A 22,664-nucleotide genomic window follows, 5' to 3' on the forward strand; every position below is an offset into this window, starting at 1 on the left:
ACTGTTCTTACCATATCATGTCCCTTTCCTTTTTCTCTTTTGTTGATTTCAAATTTTTGATATCATTCTTCCACAGCCTATATTTGATTTTGCACTCTAACAAATCATACCTCCATCCCCGCGCAAAGCGCGGGGTTACCTGCTAGTTACTTCTATAGCCGACCTATGACCTGCCAATGTTAATCTCACATCTTCCAGATTCATACTTCTCCAAACCTGCTTTGCACTTTTGCATTTGAAAAAGAGGTGCCCGCAGTCCTCATCGAGACGCCAACACATTGGACAAATAGTATCCAATTTTATCCCTCGCCTAGCAATGTTCATTTTGACAGGGAGACTATTAAGGGCTAATCTCCATAAGAACATTTTAATCTTATTTGCTACTCTCAACCTCCAAATGTTCTTCCACATATTGTTGCCTTGCTGGTAAGTTGAGGATGAAGTGTCAACATTTCTTAAATGATCCCGCCTCTTGATTGCTAGCATATATGCCGATTTTACAGAGAAACATCTTTTTGCGTCGGCATGCCAGGCTACCATGTCTTCCATATCATCAAAGATAGGAATTGACAAGATAATCTGCATCTTCTTTCACAAAAATGTCCCAAATCAGTGAGTGTCCCAATTTCCTGTACCTGGGTCGAGTAGGTCAGCTACCTTGGTGAGAATCGAGCCATTCCTTTGTGTGATAACTCTTTTGGTTTCACCTCTCGGGATCCATGGGTCTTCCCAGATATCAACCGAACTTCTGTCTCCGATTCTCCAGATTAGCCTTCTTTCAGGAGCTCCACTCCTTTTAGTATGCTACGCCAAGTATATGAAATGCCATCCTTCGCTTCCGTCTTTAGGAGTCTACCATCAGGGTAGTACTTGGCCTGCATAACTCGAGCACACAATGTATCAGGTTGGGTAAGAAGGCGCCATCCTTGCCTTGCTAGCATAGCTAAGTTGAAAAGCATGGATCCCTGAACCCCAATCCACCCATTGACTTTGATCTCGTCATTTTTTGCCATCCAACCCAATGTATTTTATTCTCTTTATCCTGTTGGCTCCACCAGTATCGGCCAATTATTGAACTCAGCTCATCGCACTGGCCCTTTGTGAGATCGAAGCATGACACGGCATATGTTGGTATTGCTTGAGCAACCGCCTCGATGAGAATTTATTTTCCCGCCTTGGATAATAATTTCTCCTGCCATCCTTGAATTCGAGCCCAAATCCTTTGCTTGATATATTCAAGGCTGATTTCCTTGATTTTCCAATATGGACAGGCAGCCCCAAATACTTCTCGTTCTGTGTAATATGTGTAATGCTCAATTCATCCATTATTTGCATTTTCACATTCGTTGGGGTGTTACTGCTGTACATCACAGCAGTTTTATCCTTATTTATCATCTGGCCTGAGGCTTCTTCATACAGGGACAGAATATGTTGTAAGTGTCTGGCCTCCAAAACTGATGCTTTTATAAAAATTAGCGAATCATCAGCAAAAAAAAGAGGTGGTTTATGCGTGGTGCCCCATGGCATATCCTGACTCCCTCTATGAGGCCTCTTCTCTCCGCATCCTCCATAAGTGTAGACACTCAACACAAATAATAAATAGGTATGGGGAGAGAGGGTCACCTTGGCGGAGTCCTCTCCTCGGCAGAAAAGTCGCAGTGTATTCATCATTCACCTTAATTTTATATGTAACTGTCCTAACACACTTCCTCACTAAATTGATCCATTCATTCTAGAAACCCATCCTTTTCGTGATACTTTCCAAGAACGACCACTCCACTCTATCGTAAGCTTTAGGGGGTGTTTGGTTCCATGGACTAAATTTTAGTCCATGTCACATCGGATGTTCGAATGCTATTTAGGAGAACTAAATATGAGTTAATTATAAAACTAATTACATAGATGGAGACTAATTTACGAGACGAATTTATTAAGCCTAATTAATCTGCCATTAGCATATATTTACTGTAGCACCACATTGTCAAATCATTGACTAATTAGGCTTAAAAAATTCGTCTCGCAAATTAGCCACAATCTGTGCAATTAGTTATTTTTTTCGTCTATATTTAATACTTCATGATGTGTCCAAACATCCGATGGAACAGGGACTAAAATTTTCCTGTAGTAACCAAACACCCCCTTACTCATGTCCAGCTTGAGAGTAGCCAGCCCTTGCTTTCCCATTCTCTTATTTCGCATGTGTGTCACTTCATAAGCAAGCAGTACATTGTCCGTAATTAAACGGCCTGGCACAATTTCAGGTAGGATGAGTTTGAGGCGGTTGGCTAATACCTTTGCTATCAGCTTGTATAAAACATTGCAGAGGCTTATTTGGCGCAGATCATTTATTCTCTCTGGGTTTTTAACCTTAGGAATTAACACAATAATTGTTTCATTCCATCTTTTGGGCATTGGGTTTCCATTCAGGACTGCGAGCACCTCCCTTTTCACCTTATCACCCACCAGCTGCCAGAAATGTTTGTAAAAGATTGAAGGGACACCATATGGCCCCGGGCTTTAAGATCCCGGATGGACTGGAGGGCATCCCAGACTTCTTCCTCCTTAAATTCTTTCGTAGTTCTGCGTTCATCTCACTAGTGACACGAGGTGAGACGCAACGCAGGACCTCTTGTGCCCGAGGACCTGTAGAAGACAAGAATAAATTTTGGTAATGATTAGCAATAAACTCCTTCAGCCTACCCCCCTCTACAACCCCTCCATCTTCCTTCTTCAACCTTCTAATTCTATTCTTCCTCCTCTCAGAGGCAACATGGAAAGATTGTGTATTTCGGTCCCCCTTTGTAAGCCACAAGGTATGAGATCGCTGCTTCCAGTAGGTGCTTAGTTGCTACCGCAAGTGCCCCAACTTATACCTCAACAAATTTTCCCGAGATACACAATCTTGTGAGATCATTTGCCTCCACCTCTCCAACTCCCTTTTAACCTTACTAATCCTTCTCTCCAATTCCCCCAACACATTTTTGCCCCACTCATGCAAGTCCCTCAGGACGAGGTCCTTTATTTCTGTAACATTGCGCGCTCCAGCTTCCCGCGCATCTGACCACGCCTTCTTCACTCTTTCCGCACAATCCTCCAACCATTTCGCTTCAAATTTTGGGGCCACGTCAATGCTTCTTCTCCTCCATCCTTCTTCTCTCTCCCCAGTGTCTGGAAGATCGTTCAGGAGTACGCATAGCTCCGGTGGGACCTGCCCGTCTAGACCACGGTGGCGAAAAATAGCATCTACAACCATTGAGGCAAGCACTACGGCGTTGGGGCTAGAGCCGCAGCCCAGGTCAGCTATCACCATGCTGCTGCTGGTATTGGTAAATTTCTTCAGGTCAGTGACAGCCTCCTCTACAACAGGCTTCATCCACTTTTGCACAGCACTCTACATTGTAAACAAGCCTCGTTCAGATATTTGATTTGAAGAGCTCAAGTTACATATACATCAGGCAATTCTGCTGCAGTACCACTAGTACCAATAAGAAAGGAAGAAAAGGGAGCGAACCAAATCATCTTGTGACATAAAGTCATTTAACTACCGTTTAATTTCTCATTTCCCCTTGTCACTTTCAGGGCTAGTTTGGAAACTCAAATCCCCTTGGGATCATAGACTTTTCCTAGGGTGAACAATCCATGAGGACGTCATTTGAATAAGCTATTTAGTTCTGTATGGGAGGCTTTCCATCCCTAGGATTGTCTCCCCCTTCCTTTCAAATTAGGCCTCACAGTATAATTCGAAGGAAGATGCATAGCAAAATGAAAGCAATGCTGATACGGAATAAGGAAGTATGATTTCGAAAGCATACCTGAATACTAGAGTTTCGGGCATAGCTCGTTTCTCCTTCTACCTGGTTCATGTGCAAAGACTGCTCACAGGCCATGGCTCTCTTGAAACGTTTGCTATTGTATTCTGAACTTCTGACTCAAGCGAGCTACAAGCTAGTAGTATGTTAATTATATCCTCATACCGACCTTGCTAAAAGTCAAACACTTTGCCCTACGTCCTTGGTTTTGGTGATTGTTTTGGACTTAGAAAGTATTCTAATTAGTTGGGAGCTGGTCCCATTTCGTTTTAAATCATATCACAGGGTTTGTTTAATATAGGAAAGTTTGGTAATCGCTGGTCAGAGAATCAATCAGTCGTATAGGAGCTATCCATATGACTTGTCTATTTTAATACCATATCAACTTGCATTTTCATTATTATCAACTCTAGTTCATGGAAGGCAACACACAACTACTCCCTCCGCTCTCAAATATAAGCTATTCTAGAAATTCTAATACACACATTATGGGTTCCGCCATCAAATATAAAGCTATTCTAGAATTTCTGACACATTATTTATAGGGTAAAAAGCATATGATCTGACACGTGTAACCATCTCTTAATCAAGGGGAGATATTGCTATTACCTTATTTTGAGCCTAGCGGTTGAGTTGACAATAGACATTAATGGAAAAATACATGTGTTTGGGGACCTTTAGAGCATCTCCAAGAGTTCCCTAAACAATCTCTCAATCAATAATTTTTAGGAAGATTGAAAAAAAATACGTCCCCAAACAACTCCCAACCCCACCTTCCAATTTTCAACAATTCCCAACCCCACCTTTCAATCTTTTGGCATTTGAAAAGACCTCATAGCATTGATAGATACCCGCGCCTATCCATAGCGCTAAATCTAAGGTGAAAGGATGTGAGAAAGAATAAGGAGTAAGATAAGGTTTCTGATACAAATGTACAAGAGAGAAAGAAAAGTGGTTGAGGTAATTTAGAAATAGTTCAGGATTCCTGCTGTAAAATTACCTTCTATCTTATAGGAGTGGGATTTTGGAAACGGTCGGAGGAAGCTAACAAATATGTTTCCAACTTTTTTAGTCACTTGGAAAACTCATTAATACAATAAGGATCAGGGAAATTTTTGTCAAAATGATAGAAGATGAGTTGAAAAACAATTGTACTGTATAATGTCAATCAGAATAGTGTTCGCTTGTCTTATAATCCGTACTTTTCAGCTTGTCTTTTCAATCAGAATAGTGTTTTTTCTCTCCCAACAAATCAGCCGAAATAATATTTCAACTTGTTTTTTCAGCGAAGCGAACGGGGCCAACATGCATGGCAATGACGATGCAAACCCCTTCTTCAACCTTCTCCACCCTCACTGCCTGTCGTTCCTAACCACATAGACCGAGAAATAGTGCACCCATGTAAACCATTAGTGATGCACTCCGTTGAATGCTCCAACACCCCCAAAAAATTCAGCTCCAAAATCTTGAATTTTTTTCCATATATCCTTTGTTGTCGACAGAATAAATATTCTGTTTCTTTAGGCCGTTACATGCATTTGTAGCTATATCTGAATGGAACATGATCATCATCAGGTATCAGGTGTTATCATTTTCAAGAGCACCTGTCTCCTTTTGCATCACAATCTTTAATGTTGTAGCCACCAAAAGAAAATCAGTATATAAAAGAACAGAATAATTGGATATAGTATTGAACTAACAGTTAGTGTAAACTATATTGACCTCTTTGTGGGTGACTATTCTCTTTGGTTGGTATCCTGGAACAAAGAAGACATCCTTAGGAGATGAGTGCCGAAGAGTGCGAAGAGAGAAGAATTCGTTGGTCTGACTTCATTGAACAATTGGAGAGGATAGCGGTGGTGGTGGGGACTCCTGCTCCTGTGGAAAACCTGTAAACAGATGCTAAAATGTGAGCGCCTGCTACTGCAAAAATATAAATTGATACCTTACAATGTGAAGCGATGAGTGCCCCATATATATATTTTGTTGTTAATCAACTACTTAACATCACTGTTTCTCATGTTTTCAACTATGTAGAATAAAAGCAAACCAAACATCTGCCTATGCAAAAAAAACAAATTATGACTCCATGAAGATTATTTGATTCTATTTCAGCTGTTTGTGAACCAGAGTGTTAGTGAGCTATCACATAACAGAGAGTCAGTGGACTGTATTAGCAGTTAAAATAATAATATCAAATGCGAGGCACAGGACTCTGGAGTTCTTGTTTTCAAACCTGGTTTGACGATCTAAAATCCCCATGGAGATTATTTGATTCTATTTCAGACATGAAGACAGGAAATTGCAGAACACTGAAACATGATGGTTTTCAATTTGATGCATGAATGTTGGTCCAGATTTAGTCAGAGAGTGAGGATGGAATAAGCTATGTGGCATTCATATTGTGGAGCTAGCAGTCGATTCTTTTTAGTTGTAGAGATTTCACTGGAGAAAATCAAAATCAGTCAACAGTAAGAACTGATGTCTAAATTACTGTACAAATGTATTTGACACTTTCTTTCTGCTACTTTTGTACCAACATAAAGATTCCAGCTAAGGTTTGTACCAATTATTATTCTAGCAACTGCTCCTTGCATATCTGTAAAAATGGCATTTGACAACAATAGAATCCTTATCTCGAGTTAATCTTATTCCTAAATTAGGGGAGGGCAGATAACACTTGGCTTTACACACTTACACTGATGTAATAAGTTCAGAAATTCAATCCTTTAAAAAAGCTAGAAGACCAACAACACAATAACTACAGGAAAAGCACAAGTGATGACTGCACCGCTGCAGCGATAGCAAAACCTGGATTCACTGAATCGAAATGACATTGGTTAAACATTCCAAAATGCTCCCAAGCTAGTCCAATACTACACAACCTGATGAAGCAGCACGTTGAAGAAAGATGGCGTTAATCCAGTGGACATGATAGAAATGTAGAAGAAGCAAAGTAATGTTTTGAGTCCTAAAAGTATGTGTACAGTAAACTGCAAAACCATTGCTGCATTTCATAGTGGAAGGCATTTGCAGACTCATAAGAGGAACTTTCAGTCTATGTGGACAGGAACTGGATAGAGAATCTTTCATCCACCAGCGACACATAAAAGAGGACTTAAATCACAGGTTCAGTAGAAAACAAAGGGAGAAAAAGGGAGGGGTGTCAGAGTCATGCAAATCGATTATAGTAAACCACCACTGATGGACACCCAGAACATTCATAGGATTTCATAGTTAAGTAGCAGCTCATGGATTGCTGCATCTTTGGATGAAGAACTCTTGAGCACACGACCATGCACCAGAGCACACGACCTAATGAAGCAATGCACCACAACAACGGTGCGACAAACGGATAAAAAGCAGGTGCAATGGGCAAGGAAAAAAACAAGAGAATGCAAGACAACACCTGAAACATACCACCCATTGGTTTGGCTGGCAAATAAGCAGAGAGCAGCGATGCTAGTAAATCTGAAATATAACCTACCCGTTGCTGCATCTGCCTAATGACAAACCTCAATATTCTTTTGGTTATACAATGCCTTGTTTGTTCAGCCCGCCTGCAGCATCAAGCGTAGAAGGATACATACTGCATATGTTCAAACTGGACTACGCACGCAGGCCGACAGGCGCAGGCCGACAGGCGCAAGCCTATAATGGTGACAGAGATCAGAGTTCCTGGAACTACTCTTCCTGTAGTAGTCTTAAGCGCACATATATTCCATTCGTCTCTTCCTAACTCAATTGCTTCTAAGTGAAACAAGATTAGACGAATCAAATCCTACACAAGGAAACATTAGCCCACCTACAAGTAACCTGTATGCTGACTTGATGCCAATAAAAACTCTCAAGCAAGGGATAAGTTGATTCCTCCATTGCCAAACTACACCTCACATATTTTTTTGCAGCTATGCCTTGAACTCAGCTTATACGAACTAAACTTCTGTATGGCATGCAAGACTTTTACCTATGCCACTCTCAAGCCACAGACCAGTGGCACACAATATCATAATTCTTGGCACCTCTACATTTGTCGGTATAATATCACAAGAAAAGGCCAGTGCGCGAAAGTTAAGTTCTACTGTCCATTGGCACAAAATCAAACTCCAGGTGACAAGGGAGGTTCAGCATAGTACTTTTGCCTGGTGCTATTTAATTCAAGGTGAATATGAGAATCTTCATTATATTACATAGACTGTCATCATGTGATTAATGTTCAGGAGCTAATTGTGACATGATCGATCATTTATAAAAAAAAAGGGGGGCGTACCCAGTGCAGAGAGCTCCCGCTCTGTGCAGGGTCTGGGAAAGGGTGTCAGTGGCAAGCCTTACCCTCGCCTGTGCAATGCGAGGAGACCGCGACTCACCCGGGACCTTCCGGTCACAGGCGGTAAGACTCTACCGCTTGCACCAGGCCCGCCAATCATTTATACCAACTTAATTTTTAAACAATCATGAAAAACATCTGAAAGATACACTTGTAAAGCAGCCACCCAACCATACCATTACAAATCTGTAACCAGGTTTAGGTTTTGCGTGTTTAGGCTTCTGGTTGGGAATTGTTTCAGAATAATACCCCATGACAAAGAACCAAACAACACGTCTGAAAAGGACTACAAACTGAATGCATCGGTCTCCTATAAAACTGAATGCATCGGTCTCCTATCAAGTGTCAGTGGAAGCAATCATGTCCTATCTATCCGTCAATGCGAGAGCATACCTGAACATGCATCTTGTATTATTGTAGTCATAACAGAGCTACAATAGCAAACCTGCTTGAGTTGCATAGCAGAGTGTTGTATACTAAAAATAAAAATGCAAAAACCTGCTTGAGTTGCAAACATGTTATCTCTATAATTCACTAAACTTGAGCTGGAAAACATGTTTCTTCTATCTCATCTAAAAAACAGGATTGTTCCAAAAAACAAGTGAATGGTTTCAAATTGAGAAGAAGAAAAAAAAACAACTCACTCCAAATTCAGTCATTTTATGTGGAGAGACAAGAGACCTGAAGAATGAACCAATTCCAGGTGTCAAAACCCAATGTGCCCATTGCCCAATACCGTGCCCAACATGAACATGTTAGTGCAAGCGAGAATTCATTCAGGGACTCTCAACTAAACACGGATCATTTTTGTCTATAGGGGAGATTTACTGGACACCGGAAATTGAATGGGAGATCGGGATCCAGAGATAAGACACCTGAGGTTGGGGGAGGCGCTGCGAACTGACTGGAGGCACGCAGCCGCCGGCCCTGGCTGCCAGTTGCTTTGGAGGTACAGCAGCGGCCCCTGCTTTGCCGCTGGGTGGCTGCAAGCGGCTGCTGCTCCTGGGCGCCGGTTGGTGTCGAGATACTGTGGGCGGGCCGGTTTGTTGCCGCGAGGCGTGCTGCGGCGGCCGGGCGGGATGGGGGCAGTCACGGAGAACTGCGCGTCTGGCGGCGCTGCGTGGGAGGGTTGGGCCGGTTGCGAACCGAGCGTGATTGGGGGCGGCGCGGCCTCGCTCCTCGCGTCCGTGGCGGCGGCGGCGAACTGTAGGGCGAGGGAGCAGGTGACGAGGAGGAGAGGCGGGCGATGACACGTCGTCGCTCGTCGCGTCCGCGGCGGCGGCGGCGGCGTCGGGGCGAGACGGGAGGTCGATGGAGCAGGTGCCGGAGCGTCCTCGCTCCTCACGTCTGCGGTGGCGGCGAGGGCAAGGGGGCAGGCGAGGAGTCGTCGAAGAGGCGTCCGCGGCTTTTGGGGCGAGGGAGCAGGCGAGTGGCGAGGTCGAGGTTGAGCAGGTGCGGAGGGAAGGTCTGTGTCGTAGGAGGCTGAGGGCACGTTTGGTTGTTTAGTCGCATCAAATATTAGACACATGTATGAAGTATTAAATATAAAATAATTATAAAACTAATTGTACAACTTGTGATTAATTTATGAGACGAATTTTTAAGTCTAATCAGTTCATGATTTGACAACGTGGTGCTACAGTAAACATGTGCTAATGACATTAATTAGGCTTAAAAATTCGTCTCGAAAATTAGCTTTCATCTATGTAATTGATTTTGTAATTAATTTATATTTAATGTTTTTATTAGTATCTAAACATTTAATATGACATGAATTTTAGAAGCTACTAAAAAACCAAACGCTTCTGAAGTCTTCGAAAGCATGGAGCGGGAGGCAGGCCGAAGTCTGGTGGACAATTCTAGTTTCGTCTTTAACATGAGTAGATAGAGATTGAAGATACTCTTAGGTATTAATAAATGAATAATGAGAGTTAATTTTTCTATAACCACTTTTAATTTAGGATAAACTTTGAATGCTTTGATAAATTATATTTTAGTATCGAGGTAAAGTGGTAAATCACTAACTGTCTAACTGCAAGCAGAGCAACTGAGAAAGACTGTAATTTTCTACTATGCAACTATCATTCGATTTAAAGAAAAAAAAACATGAAAAACAATTGTAAACAACACTGGATTTGTTTCCTTATATATAGTTTGATTCCAAACAAATTGTGATAGTCTAGAAAAAAATGTCACTAATCTCTATTCACTCTTGCCCCCCACCCCAATAAAACCCCAAAGCAAACATAAACATGCAGACAAAAGTTTTTGACAATGCCTAGGATGTTTACAATGTATTTGGTTGGGTGGCTTACCTTCTAGATTGGCCTCCATAATACAAACTTGTGTTGTTTGGATGGACTCCTATTCTCGGCTCAAGTAATGCAAAACTAAAGGAGGCCTTAGCATAGCTTCCTGGGAATGGCCCCACTAAGGAGGCGCTTAGCTCAGCTTCCTAGGAATGGCGCCCTTCGTTTCTATCAAGCCTAGCTTGTTCTCCATCAAGGTGCGACTTTTCGCATGGGCCCGGATGGCCTTAGGAACCTAGCAACAAAATCCTCGGTGCACATGATTCCTGAACTTGGCATGGTGAAAATTTATGTTGATGAATTGTTTTGCGAAGAAACTAATATAGCAAGCCTTTGGATAATAGCAACAAATGAAAAAGGAAATGTGCTACTCTCTTTAGGATGGGTCCAGTTAGCTGTTTTGATGTAGAGGAGGCTAAAGAGTTTGCATAGGCTGTCCTTCTGGCTTTGCAGTGGATACCTCATTCAATCACTATTGAAACTAATTGTTATACAATTTGTTAGGCTTTGAACTTGAGAATCGATAACACATCCTTCTTGGCCCACAAGTAAAGGAAACACAAGCGCTAATGGATGAGCTTCAGAGTGATGAGTTTGTTTACATTAAGATAGATCATTATAGGGTTGTTAATTTCTAGAACATGATTAGCGGTGTGGTTGCAACATATACCTGACTTGCAAGTTTAGTGCCAGCTGATGTAACCCTTCATGATTAAGAAAGCTTATTAGTCTTCCTTGCAAAAAATAAAATAAATGCCATAGTCTCCTCTAGCAAAGTATCAACTCAAGCCATTTTGAGATTAACCAAGTTTATACAAAAAACAATAAGAGTAAATTTCACTAGTGGCATGCAATTGAATTTTTCCTAAGTTCTCATCTCGGTCTCAATATTTGCAAATTGCACACTTAGCTCCCTAGACTTATCCTGAGTTCATCTCGGTCTTGCTACTTGCAAACGACACGCTCAGCTCCCTAAACTTATTCTAAGTTCTCATCCCAGTCCTCGTACTTGTAAACCACACACTCAGCTCTCTAAACATGTATTCTTGTACCATCTGGGTTGACTCCCCCACCACATTGTCCTCGCCGGCTCGCCTACCCTACCGCATGGCCATGTCTCACTTGTGGGCTACTCCGTGCTGCACCATGCTCGTCCTGCTTACTTGCGCTATGTCATCTGCCTAATGCCATACTAATGCTGCCACGCCAAACCTGCAGTCATGCTACCTTGTTGCCATATTGTGTGCTACACTCCCCCTTCCACATTGTAGCGACATAATACCACGATGTGCCCTTGTCGAGAGGCGCCTTGCTCCCCCTCCTTGGTGGTGCATGCATGCCTGTCCACACGGACGAGCTCATCGTGGCTCGAGGCCAGAAAATTAGGAGGGGGCATGGTGATTCAAAGAATGAGTTCCTACCTGGTGGGAGAAAGGAGATAAGGAATGTGGTTGCATCGGTGTCCAGTGCGACTGCATACGCATGGGGGCAGGGTCGGTAGCGACGTGAGGTGGAGCATGTGTGAGTCGAGAAAGGAGCATGGAGGGCCATGGAAGTCATGCTTGATCAACCACCCGTCTTCAAGAAAGCTAGGTGCGCAGTGCATGTCGATGCGGGCAAACGTGGCAGGGCCCAACATGGCAGTGTGGGTGCAGCACCACGTTGGCGACATAGTGCATGTAGGCATAGTGCGACTATGGTGTAGTGCAGCACAGCCATGCAGATGAAGCATGCATGTGCGACGTGATGGGGTGAGGACGCCATGATGTGAGGGAGGGTGAACTGAGATAGTGTAGTAATACGAGTTTACAGAGTCAAGTGTGTAACTTGCAAGTAATTCACTACTACAGATTCGACATTCAGTGTCGGCCCATCATTGCCAATTGCTAGTGAATCAACAATGATAACTTTTCACTGTCGGTTCTTAGCTTCAAAATTAGAAAATAATTGGGGGTCCCCAAAAACCGGCAGTGAAGGATCCACATCACTGCCAGTTGGTGGCTAGAACTGTTCATGGTTTGAAGTTTCGGACCGACAGTGGAGTTGTGCTATCACTGCCGGTTTGGACTAAACAGGCAGTGGCATTGTGATATCACTGCCGGTTTTTGGCTAGAGCGACAGTGATAGCCCACAGTACAAAAGCTGATGAGCTCCCTCCTTCCTCCCATCCCGAGCACACTTAGCCAAGGAGGCGCCTTTTCCCACCTCTCCCTCCATTGTTGCGGCCATTCTTCACCAAAATGTTCAAGCATTGGAATGATCTTTTTGCTTTAAGCTAGGTTAGTAACAAGCATCAACTCCTTTAAATTTGTAGCTTTACAATTGTTTTGATGGCTAGATTGTTTGATTCTCATTCTAGTTATTTCTCCATATTAGAGAGCACTTTTCAATTGGTTCTTGAGGAAGACATTCAAATTATGGCGAATCTATCTTCTAAAAGGTTGGTGTCTATGAACTCATTATAATTCCTAGCAAATGACATGGTGGTTTTGATGACTGTTAGTATGTCACGCTTTAATTAGTTCAAGAGGGGGCTACCAATTTCAATCTTGATGAGCACATCTGTTAACGATAGTTAACATTCATCATAAATCATCAATATAACTTATATAAATGCATAAATATGATCACCAACATAGGTTTAGGGGTTTAAACTAATGAATTCCACAAGTTTCGGTGAATATATGTTTGCAGGAGGATCTATCCAGAAAACGAGCAAGGTGGACCCAATCGTCATATCAAATCATGTTTATCCACGATGAAACTGACTTAAGAAGACTATGGAATCATCTAGAAGACTTACCGCCAAAGATTGGGCCAAATGGTGCCGGTAGTGGGCCGGCCGGCCCAACCCCTAGGTTGGCCGGCCTATGGGTTCCACAGGTCAGCCCCTCCTTTGAAGGTCGGTTTCCCACCGCCTTCGAGAGTCCATCTACGCTGTTGCTCAAGGTCGGTTCATATCGAGGGTTTAGATTTGACATTGCCATGGATTCATGGGCCCACAGGACCCTTGGTTTCCCTATACAATGCCCCCATACCCCACTCCTAAGGCATCTCTCCAATCTCCAACCTCTAGAGAAATCCATCAGAGATCAATATCAAGACATACAAGGAGGATTAGATCTAGAGCTCTCCAATGTAGTAGATTAGTAGCTCAGGAGTGAGGGTCGAGTTGGGCTCATGCTCAGGTTCCGGATCCAGTCTCGGAGGCTCTGTAAAGCCATTGTATCTTTACTTATTTATCTTATGAGACTTTATTATCATTATATCATTCTTATCTACCTGGCTATACTTACTTCGAATATGTATCTTACTTAGTTAATGTTATCTTTACTTTTATGTGTGGGTTCATAGAGCGCTTAGCCTGCTAGTTTATTGATTGGGCTAAGTAGCCGAGCCTCGTGTAAGCATGGTGCTTATACAATGCTCTGCCTGTGAGTGCACCATGTTCCCTGGTCGTGTGGTAGCAGCAGGTGGTGACAGCCCCGTCTATCCTCTATAGTCCACCCCATGTTGAGTAGGTTCTTAAATTATAGGACCGTAGTCACGTCAGTAGAGTTATCTTTTGTGGTGCTCAACCATCTAGCGGCATCCCGAAGTGCACAAGAGTAGAGTGAGTCTTAGCTATAAGTCGGGTATATATACTTTGATCCTATAATGAGAATAGAGTAAAATACACCGAAGGTCCATTAACTTTCGGTGAAGTGTCATCTAGATCCATCAACTTTGAAACTACATGTTTGGGTCCATTAACTTTCGTTTTGTGTCATCTAGGTCCATCAACTTTGACTCATGCATTTTTGGTCCATGACCTTTTAAAATGGTTCACTGCAGGTCCACGCATCCATGCACGCACGTTGACTTTTTACGTCGGTGGAGCCATGCCTGCACTCGCCGCCGTCGCTCGTCTACCGGGCATGCATGCGTGTTTTCCTGCTCGAATCATGACAGGGTTAGTGCTTGCACGGCCTTGAGCGGTGTGACCATGCTAAGCGACGTGCCGAACCGGTCCATGACGTCCACGTCGGCCGGCTGCATCCCCTCGGGTAGCCTCCACTCGAAGGCGTGCAGCATAGAGGCCAGGAGCAGCGTCACCACCCTTGTCGCCATGGGCAGGCCCGGGCACTCCCTCCGCCCGGCCCCGAACGGCATGAACTCCAGCCGCCCGTCCTTGCTACGGAAGTCCACGTCCGTGCCCACAAACCGCTCCGGCACGAACTCCTCGGGCCGTGGCCACGCCCCTGGGTCGCGCATGATCGCCCATAGATTGATGATCACCTTGGTGCCGGCGGGCACCGCGAAGCCGCCCACCTCCGCGCCGTCGGCCATGGCCTCGTGCGGCATCAGCAGCGAGCTCGGCGGGTGCAGGCGCATGTACTCCATCACTACGGCTCGGAGGTACGGCAGCCTGTCGATGTCCGACTTGTCCGGGTGAGGCTTGGAGACCAGCGCGTCCCGCAACTCTTCATGGACCTTGGCCATCACGGTCGGGTGCCAGAGCAGCTCGGCTATCGTCCACTCCACCGAGATCGTGTTTGTGTCCGTCCCAGCGGCGAAGAGATCCTACACGTGGATGGAAAAGTAAAATAAATGCTCCTGGCTGATTAGTTGAAAGTATCAATTCCAAGCGAGCTGATTGCTCACGTACCAAAAGAAAAGATTTGATCGTTTCAAGGCTGAGTTGATCCACCGAGTGAAGCTGAAGCAACACATCCAGGAAATCATTTTTCCTGTCACCGTCGCCTGCGCTCAGACGGCGGCCGATGATAGGGTCGAAGAAGTCGTAGAACTTCCTAACGTGCTTGGCGGTGCGCCGGCGGCGGCCCTACAAGTCGAGCACGGAGAGTGCAGGGAAGTGGTCCGACAGGTTGGGCTTCACGACTTCCTCCACGGTGTTCCTGACCAGTGTCTCCAGCTCCTGCACGCGGTCGGAGCTCAGGTCCACTATGTCCTCAGAGAAGAGCACGTTGGACACGAGGTTGAGCACTCCCGAGAACAACACGCGCCACACGCCCGGCACGGCGGCTGAGGCAGCGGACGAGCTCGTGAACCTTCTCCTCCCCCACGGCGCGCGTCGCGCTGAGCCTGCGCGCGGAGAAGAGGTGGTTGGTGCACACGGCGCGGAGCCGCCTCCAGAGCGGGCTGGTGCCGGGGAGCCACAGGATGGAGCGCTCGTGGTTCTCGAGCGCGTGCGCGGCGTCAGTGACCGACCGCCTCGCCAGGAGGTGGTCGTACCTGTGTAGCACGTCGCGCGCGGCCGCGGCGGTGGAGGCCACGACGACGTGGGTGCTGCTGCCGAGCCGTAGGGACATGACGGGGCCGTGCGTCTCCGCGAGCCGGGAGAGCACCTGATGCAGCTCGCCGTTGAGGTTGTGTATGTTGCCGAGAAATGGCAGCGCCGCGGGGCCCGACGGCCGCTGTGTTGCCTTGCCGGAGATCCTCCTCTTCGGCTCGTTTTTTGGTGGAAACAAGCAGTTTGTAGAGGACGCAGGTGGAGAGTGCTACGCTGCAGATGAGCCATGGTAGGGTCAGAGCTTCCATTTTCGTCATGATTCGAGCAGGAAAACACACATGCATGCTCGGCAGATGAGCGACGGCGGCGAGTGCAGGCATGGCTCCACCGACGTAAAAAGTCAACGTGCGTGCATGCATGCGTGGACCTGCAGTGAACCATTTTAAAAGGTCATGGACCAAAAATGCATGAGTCAAAGTTGATGGACCTAGATGACACAAAATGAAAGTTAATGGACCCAAACATGCAGTTTCAAAGTTGATGGACCTAGATGACACTTCACCGAAAGTTAATGTACCTCCGGTGTATTTTACTCATGAGAATATCATAGGAATCTACCTCACCCGTTGTTTTCCTGAGTTAACTAGTTTATATTATCTTTATAGATTTATCCCTTGTGTGTCATTATGCCTAATTCCTATCACTACATTCACCCCTGCTCTAGCTATGCTGGTATGTTGATTGATAGTTATTTCTTTATTACTCAATAAATCTTTATTCCATTGTTTCCCTATGGTAAAATATAAATAATGATACCTAGAATACACTCGGTGAAATGCTACACTGATGTTCTGTGCGCTTGCAGAATCCTTGGTATTATATTTGTACTCATAAACGTCAACAACATCCATGTGACATAGCTGACTAGAAACTAGGCAATTAACTTATTTGAAACCATGATTTGTCAAAGTAAATATGAAGGCATAAGTTGTCCTTTTGTGTATTAAATTATTTTTTCAAAAAACTTATCTTACTATACATGGAGAAGGCTTTATTTACCAACCGATAGAGTGAGTAGTGTTGAACGCTCTTACATGTTGCCTTGTCAATGACATATTTTAAGTTTTGTGGTTGTTGGTATTTATTAACGTACATAGATAAATCCGCAAGCGCACGGATACCGTTGTAGCTTTCACTCGAAAATATTCCAAGTATCGTATTCATAGGGAAACATATGAGATTAACTACAATCTAACCTAACCAGGGGTAGCATCAAGGTTAGGATAAATAGGAGCGTAGAGAGGATAACTAAGGTTCTCTAGTTCTGATGGTAAGCTATGTCTTCTACTATTCAACTAGGGACATTACTAGGGAAAGACACCAGCAAAGGATGCTTTCCTTCGTAACTGGGTCCTACTTGGCCTACAAACAGAAGGTGGACTACAGAGGACTCAATGAAAGTGTCACACTTGCATTCTAACGCTACTTCGCGATCTACCACCGGTCTAGAATGCAGGGTGCATCCATGATTAACCCAAGTCTAAACACCACGCTTACACTTATGATTAATACTTTACTCCCCCTAGGAAGAGAATAAAGCAGTCAAAAGAGTCACGATCCTGATGAACAATATAAACAAGATGCTTACTTGAATTAGAAGTTGATTACCAGAGAAGTCTCAGAAGCAAGCTCAGATAGAACCTGGATCCGCCAAGGTACAAGCTATAGAGAGAGCACCGACGGGCCGACACCTCCTCCAAACTCTTTCCTCACTCTCTATCTCACTATTATTTATAAGACTAGATCCTAAGGAGGACTAATCTTCTCTTGATTGCTGACTCGATCCTAAAGATATGAAATAGGGTTTAAGGGATGTCACTCCAGAGGTGGGTATATGGCCGTATATATAGGGGGTAACATCAATTTTGGACCCTCAGATCAAACTGACTTGAAAGAACGGCGTAGATGTAATCTAGGAGGTGGTAGAGAACCAACATTCAAAGGGGAGGCTAATATGTGGGGCCCACAGGCCGGCTGCCCTAGTGGTGCGACTGGCTGGCCCCACTTGGCAGCCACCTGCCCTCCACTTGGTGGTTTGCCTCCTGAAGTCTTCTAAAACCTTTTGGAGTTGTTTTTGTCACGGATAATTACTATTAATTCTGATGTTTGGGTCCACCTTGATGGTTTTCTTGATAAACCCTGCTGAAAACACAGATTCACCAAAACTTGTAGAATTTATTAATTTAAACCCCTAGACCTATGTTTGGCGATGGAATTAAATATATATGCACGATTATGTTGATGGTTTATAATTGATGTTAATGACCGTCAACAAGCCAAACTTCACCTTTGCCAGTCCCTGAGCAAAGCTAAACTCAGCAATGGATCAGGAGTTGCTACAATGTTTTCACGCCTCAAAAGTACATAGGTGTTCGATCAAGAATTCTCCTCCGGATTAGAATAAACTGATCTGACTTTCAAACTCTCCCATATTACCTTCAACCATGGGGCTTCTTAGCCTTCACTTGGGTCTTGAGCAATTGAAAGACAGAACGATCAAGTCAAGCACTATGTCTAAGTTCTTTGTTCCACCATTGTTTCGGAGTTTTTATAAGTTTTCAAAATAAAACTCAGAGATTCTATTGCATGACACACTCAAGTCTCTCAATATATGTGGTATTTGTGGATCCTCACCATGGCAATAAAGATGATATACCTTTTTCTCTTCCTACCACTAAGGCTTATGTGGAGTTCATAGGTAGGGAGAAAGCTAGAGCATTCTTGCAATGCATATATTGTAAAGTCAAACAACGGATCCAAATAGAGTTGAGTCATACAATCAAATCAAGATGTGCATGTGTGTGGATATATGTTGGATGTATATGGTGGCTATCCTAATTCTACTTTGCTCCTTGAAAACTTCTCTCTCTTTTGAAACTTGAAAACATTTGCTAGAGAATAGGAGCTATCTTATTCATCTTCTTCTTCTTTTTAGGTGAGCATCTGAGTACCCATTGTTTTAAATATCTCGAACACTTTTGTGTCCATTTTTTTCTCTTCTCTTTTCTCTCTTTTTTTATGAATAACTTTTGCATAGCCCCATGTCTCTTTTCTGCAACAAAACTTTAGAGAGATAGCAACAAGAACTTGGAGCATTTATTTTGAGTGGAAACCTAACAAGCATGTTTTTGTGTTCACCCCTAGTGTAGGAGTAGAAAATTTTTGGGTGGATCTAGATGGAAGGCATGTTTTTGCGTACTGCAGTGTAGGAGCAACAAATATATGTGGTGTGTACGTGATCTTGATTTTAAGAGCATAACAAATCTCTCATAAGGGTCAACAAAGCTTGTCAAAACTCAATGCAATTACAAGCAACTTATAAGTGGAAGTTTTCCTAGCCTAAATAACATATATGGCTCTGGTGGGAATTCAAGCTTTGTCATATAGGAACTCATCATGTAGCATTTTTGTGTTTTTCAAAAAGTAAATTTCCAGAACTTTAGTATCACTTGGAACAAGATAAACAACAGTTCATATGTTCTTATATCATATCCATCAATTACCTAGACTTAGATCAAGCATATGCTACCCACGAGTTTCAAGTTCAGAGTAAATCTTTATATTAAAACAATCTTATCCAAAACTCAGGAGAATTGAAGGCTAAAAACTAGGTACTTGAAAGGAATTACAATAAAGCAACTATTCATCATTTCTATTTAAGAGATTATTCTGAGTCCTCTTTATTTTATTCAGTTAAACAAATTAAAACAAACTAGACACACCTTTTTTTATTTTGTGTTTCAATTTTACTAGATCACATATTATTACTATAAATGACTAATGCAAAGATAAATTTTTATTTTATTTTTCATTCATCATTTTTAACTAATTAAAAGAAACTAAAACTAAAATAAAAAGGGGAAATAATACTTACCTGAATACACGAGAGTACTTATCCCCTAAGCTAGCTCTTTCGGTGAGGGTTCGATGTTGTAAGTTCTTCAAACCAGACTTCTTCTTGTGAAGTTCATTGATCAAATACTTCGGTTTGCTCTGAAGACGAGGATTCTTGTGGTGGTGCCTCTAATGGTGATGTCACCTTCTTCCGCCAAACCTGTCTTGGTTTTGAGTTTGATTTTGGTTTGATAGGTTCAGAACCTTCACTTGTAGAAATATGGGGAATCGACTATCTTCCCACACTTTGCTTGAAATGTGTCCTACTCATAAGTCAAGGTAGAGATCAAGTGCATGGGCTCTGTTGGTAGGAAAACACCAACAGAATCAAAATTTTATTCATTCTTCTCTAACCTTAGGCACATGGAACACGATGAAGTTGGTGTTATGTGCTTTGTTCATGTATAACATGGGTGATAAGATCAGAAATTTTAGCATGAATGTAGCATTTAAGTATATTTAGCAAAAAAGGTTGAATTGCTTAACCCATGGAAGGATTGTCTATATCTACATAATGTATCAATCTTTACATGATTATGACTATCATCTTTTAGAGATAAGATGTGCGCTTTTTAGCTCATTTGGTTAAGACAATGGTGCTAGGAACAAGCTTAAAGGACTAAACATGTTGATTTAATCAGGTTGGATAAAGTAAGTTGTAACTTGAACATGTTTGTTTCTTATTTATGTGCCTACCAAAATCAGGAAAAAACTCTTTGAATAATGATCATTTACCTTAGGATCTTACCCTTGTCATTGGAGCATGATGACACCATGTGATGAATGGTAGATGACTCGTGATGGTCCTTTTTTTTGAAGTTTTTCTTGTTCGGCTAGCCTCGCATCTTGAGCTGTTGATGAGCTTCTTGTCTCCTCGATTGCACCCTTTCTTTCTCATCCTTTTGTCATTCCATCTTTTTGCTCTTTGATCTTTGACATTTTGTTGGCCCTTCTGCTCCACTCATTATTTTATGTCTGCAAAGGTTTAGTGGACAACACATACCCAAAGGATTATAGAGATTTACACAAATGGAGATGAAAGAGCATGATTGTTATTTAGAAAATTGAGCATGGCTTAAAGGTAGAGACAACCAAGATGAATTAGCAATATGGCATAGGATTTTTTTGAGAAGTCTATCCCTCAGCTTGAATTTTGTAGCAAAATCAAGTTTGGATGATAGAACTCTCATGTATGAATGTGATTGAATATTGCATGATAATTGGTTGGAAATACCTTGCGTCATCATCCTTCATTCTTTTCTCTTCATACCTAGAATGGTTAGTGACAAAAATACCTGAAGGAATATTTTCACAATTATATTTCTATGCTCATTTCACAATGGTATCACAACAAAAGGTGAAAGCTCGTGTTATCTCCTAAAAGTGCTTGTTTTGGGACAAAAGCTTGTCCTTGGGAAACCTTTGAGTTTTGTTTCTAATTGGTGAAGTGGTTTCCCCTCTAACACCAACCTTTGGGTGCCTATCTCAAGATTCCTGTGAACGAGATTTGTAATATTTATGATAAACATATGCATCTACAACTACCCTTTCAAAGTCTTTATGAACAGGGAGTATGAGGGGGTTGAAGATCTCGTGTGTGGCAATGTTGGAGAGACCAATTGATTCATAAAATTTCTCATATGAGCAAGGATTCGATGGGGGTGTTTATGAAGTAGCTTCCATGCTTGTTGATGTCATCTTCCTTTTCAAGCTCCATGGTTGATTCTTCATGAATGTCCAAAATTTCCCTTGGATTGGTGACTCTCAGGTTGATCTTGTCTAAGGCCTTCTCCAAACTTGGATGAGTCATGTTTATTAAGGAGATTGACTTGAGCTCACCATTTGGATCTAAACTAGGGTTGGATTCTACCCTTAAGGTTTTGTCCTTATACATCCATTCAATGACATATGAATTCTCGATATTCTCCAGCCATTATCGTTGCTCTTCTTAGTCATGTTCTTCATGATTCCTATGCTTGGGATTTCTAGGATCATCATGAGACTCAGGAAAAAAGAGCATAAGAGGGATCATCGGGATCAAGGATGGGTTCAGATGAGACATAACCTATCTAAAATCGAACCTTAGTGGTCATTGATGAGAAAGGGGGAGAAGTAATGCACAGAGATAGTGAAAAGATGATAACTTTGACATAGGGGGAGAAATAACTTTGACATAGGTGGAGAAGTATAAAAGTAAGGGGATCAATTAAAATTTGAGCACATAAGTAGGGGGAGCAAGCTCATAAACTTGATTGATGCATTTGTATGTGCATTACATATGTTTGCTTGCATGACACAAGTTTTAAATTAAAATCTCATGCTTGTGTGGTGTATGCTAGTTGTAGGTTTGATTGATGAAATGAAAAACTAGAATGCATAGGATAATAGTTAGATATGACTTGCTTTGTTTCCACAAGTGGTACTAGAGCCTTGCATATAATGTTGATCTCATGAGGTATCTAGTTCTTGTCTTTGCAAGTGGTATCTAACTAACAATGGTGCTAAGGATGGTATATTTGGTGCACTCCAATTGGTATCATGCTTCAAAGGTCCATCTCTTATACCTTAGCATCATTTGGTAGACATTTACTCTCCCACAACTCTAATCTATGCATATGTGCAAGCTTTCAATCCAAATTCTTAGCACATATGTAGGGGGAGCAAATGTTACCAATTCGGGTTCATGAAACTTGTCCAAATCTTTTACACATGATAAAAATGCTTGGGCAGGCAACATGAATTCAAATTTGAATTTATTTCATATCTTTGAAGAGGTTGTCATCAATTACCAAAAAGGGGAGACTGAAAGCCCTAGTTTGGTTTTGGTTAATTGATGAAACCTATTTGGACTAATCCTTGCATCTAAGTGTGTGACTAGATAGGATGGTCCAATCCAAGTGGTGCAGCAAGTTGGAGTCTATGGTGATGATGGTGATCATGCTCCGAACTTTGTAAAAGAAGAAAGAGAAAAACAAAATGGACTCAAGGCAAAGGTGATATCCATAGGGCCATTTTGTTTTCGGTGATCAATA

At 42.7% G+C, this 22,664-nt stretch overlaps 2 pseudogenes; both read right to left on the bottom strand.

The window, feature by feature from the left end:
- LOC136522154 (probable jasmonic acid carboxyl methyltransferase 1) overlaps positions 1 to 4,239 on the bottom strand; it is an 83,256-nt pseudogene extending 79,017 nt beyond the window's left edge.
- Positions 4,240 to 9,225: 4,986 nt separating this feature from the next.
- LOC136523960 (cytochrome P450 76M5-like) lies at positions 9,226 to 15,986 on the bottom strand (annotated as a pseudogene).
- Between the last annotated feature and the right edge of the window lie 6,678 nt (positions 15,987 to 22,664).

This window comes from Miscanthus floridulus, chromosome 18 (assembly GCF_019320115.1).
Source record: "Miscanthus floridulus cultivar M001 chromosome 18, ASM1932011v1, whole genome shotgun sequence".
Lineage (NCBI taxonomy): Eukaryota > Viridiplantae > Streptophyta > Magnoliopsida > Poales > Poaceae > Miscanthus > Miscanthus floridulus.